Source organism: Pelmatolapia mariae, linkage group LG17 (assembly GCF_036321145.2).
Source record: "Pelmatolapia mariae isolate MD_Pm_ZW linkage group LG17, Pm_UMD_F_2, whole genome shotgun sequence".
Lineage (NCBI taxonomy): Eukaryota > Metazoa > Chordata > Actinopteri > Cichliformes > Cichlidae > Pelmatolapia > Pelmatolapia mariae.
Window position 1 is genome coordinate 13,823,579 of NC_086242.1, and position 3,164 is coordinate 13,826,742.

Genomic DNA, 3,164 nt, shown 5'->3' on the forward strand with positions numbered 1-3,164 from the left:
TCTCATTGCTTAAATGCACAAGCACTTACCATAGCTCAGACTTAATATATCAGCAACAAACGTGTTCCTCTTTTTTTCGGAGCAGGGGCTCCAGCTAAGTTGTCATGAACAAAATAAAAATACTAGTGGAAACAGTAGCAGTTTTTAATGGTTACAATGACCAGAATTAGCATTATTATCTTTGGTGTGAATGGAGAGTTAGCTCCAAGGTGACTGGATAGCACAAATGATCAAGAGAACGTACTAAACATGAGAAATCTTCACTTACATAGAACATAAATTCACATCAAATTTGAATGCTAACAGGAGGCGTGTCATTGAGAGAGAACCTTGGCAAAGACTGGAAATGTGCAATGAAAGCGCGATGAGTTATCAAATGAAAAACACGTGGACCCAAACACTAAAAATTTCAATTTCATTATTTCAGCTGACTGCATTTCAGAATAAAACCAGACTAATAAGCGATCTAGGTTTGACTATGTTTCACTTTCGATTATTTAAAAGTCATCGATTGCTCTCACTTTTATCACAGCCTTTATCTGCTCGCGCTAAACATCAATGCTTTCTTGCCATCTGGCAACAGTAAGTGAGTCACACCATCAAAACTGTACTTCTCTACAGTTTTAATTATTTTAATTATAGTATACAGGCCTGCAAGAGCTCAGCATATGATGACAGCATCAGGTGGGTTTTAGTGACTTATTACATCAAATTAAAACAGCGCTTTTCATTAAAACAGTGATTTTGAACTGTTAAGTATACTGTGTTACTCACTGGTACAATATATTACCAGTGGGGTATGTAATAGGTGTTTTAGTTTATTTTCTACATTTACTTATGCTGTGTATGGTTCTGGGGGTTGAATACATTCCCAACAAGACACTTTGAGCAGATCATCATTCCACTGTTGCACTGTTTATATTTACATGTATGCTGCAAATGTTCTGTCCAGAGTGCACCCAACCTCTTGCCCTATTACAGCAGGGATAGGTTAAAAATCCGAACTGCAAATACTAGACAGTGCAATCACCATAAAGTTTCCTGTGCGGTGTGTTTGATTCTTCAGAGGAAACCAGAGCTCAGACACAAACACATCACGTACACTTCACACAGGTTACCAGGTTTGATAACGGAGCACTACAATCACCATCATACAACATCCAGATCCCAAGGTGAGTGAAAACACTGTGCTGAAGGCTGTAAAGAGCCTTAAAAGTCTAACTTATGGTAGATTAATTTGCTTCGAGCTACCCCAGCAGGCTCCAACTCATTTTGATGGGTTTTGTGGTCCGCGATGAAAAAAACAGTATTTGCAGAAGAAACATTTCTGGCCTGTGAGCCATCTGAGATTTATAGTCAAGGAGTCATTTGGGAGACTTTAATGGGAATATTTAGGTTGAAGAAAAAAGAAGCTAGCCTCCCATGAGATATATATAGTGGTTAAAATTCCTGACTCCAAAAAAGGCTGTGACAAGAAGTTTTTTTGTTTTTTATTATATAGTACAATATCTTATTTAATTCAAAACTGTGGTTTTATCATTATTTTTTGGCTTTTTTGAGCATTTTCCTTCTTTCTTCAATTCAATAATGCTTTTTTCTTTGTAAGGTATTGACAGTACAACTATCATAGCATTAACAGCCTGCCTTTTTTTAAATGAGCAACACAGTGCAAAACATCTCGCATCTTTTCCATTCAAACAGCCGTCACTATCATACCCAGTAACATAATTAGTAAATGTGAAATAAGCCAGAGAAGGCCTTTAGATCATTGGATATATTGCAATGTATATACTGCTGTATTCCAGATCTTCTTTCCTATAAAGGGAACTTACCCATGAAGTTCCCAAAAATGTAACACAGATCAAGATTTTTTTTTTTTTTTAACTAATCTACCTTGCAGTCATGTGTATCAGTGGAAAGTCATACTTCTGTTACAATCAAGCCAAAAAAGCAGTTTAGCCTGCCTTTACACTTGGACTGTTTATTTTAAAGGCAATTCTGAGGACATACATGGGAAATTAGCAGCAGCAACAAATGCAGTGATCCCTTTCATCTGATAGTTGTTAAGCAAACATTTACATCTGTCCATGTAAAATAAACACTGAGTGAAATGTATTCAATGACTGAATGAATATGTTAGAACAGAAAAAAATATAATTGGCTTATTGAAGTAGAATGAAACATATAACTCAAGAAACACAATAAACACAATTTTGTTGTGCATGTACGATGACAATAAAAGGCTATTCTAATCTAGTCTTCTGTTCTAAAACACCAGACACTATTTAACCTGATGAGTTATTCAGTTTTCATGAGATCATCCAGTCATGAAAATGTTTGGGGTTTTATAATAATTTCACTTGGTAAATTAAATTAAAAACATGTTATGAAAAGCAAAGTATTAACGAGTTGCCAAAAGCTCAGAACTCTCTGCCTCTGATATGACTTGGTTCTTCTATTTTCTTTAGACAAGAACAGAAAGCATCAGTGTTTGAGCTCTGGCGCTCAACCCAGGACCCCAGAGCGGGTTCAGCTAGACAACATGAATGCTCTTCAATCTGTTGCCCCCATGTGGTGGCTATCGATAGAGCACTTTCTATTTTCCATCCGCCTTTCTCCCTCAGTCTCACACACACAGACACACACAGACACATGCCAGAGCAGAATGCAACTTGATCTTCTGCACAGTTGTCTATCTTCTCGTTGCCAGGACTTGTGTGTGTTTAGGCATGTGTGTCTGGTGCTTTACTTCATGTGCTGGAGAACTTGAGAAGCACTAGTTGGGCTGTGTGCATGCACAGATCACACTGATCGCTAAGAATAAGTGTCTAGTGTTATGCAATTGAAGTAGCCTGGGCCCTTCACCATGTTATGAGAGGAGAGTCGTGAGATCCTGGTGAGAAGCAGATGTGCCAATAACCCATGCAGATGTTTGCTTGAAACTACATTTATCAAATGCAGCTTATAGAAAAAACCCTGAGCTTATATCTGTCTGACTATCTGCAATGTGGTATTCTCCTTAATCTACCTATCAACACCTTAACAATGTGTTAAACCCTGTTATTACTGCACGAGGTGTTTTACATGAAATGTGCCTAAATTGGTCTACTTTACACTAAATCCTTTAATTTAGGGATTTAAAGAAAATTAAGGCATGTTTGTGT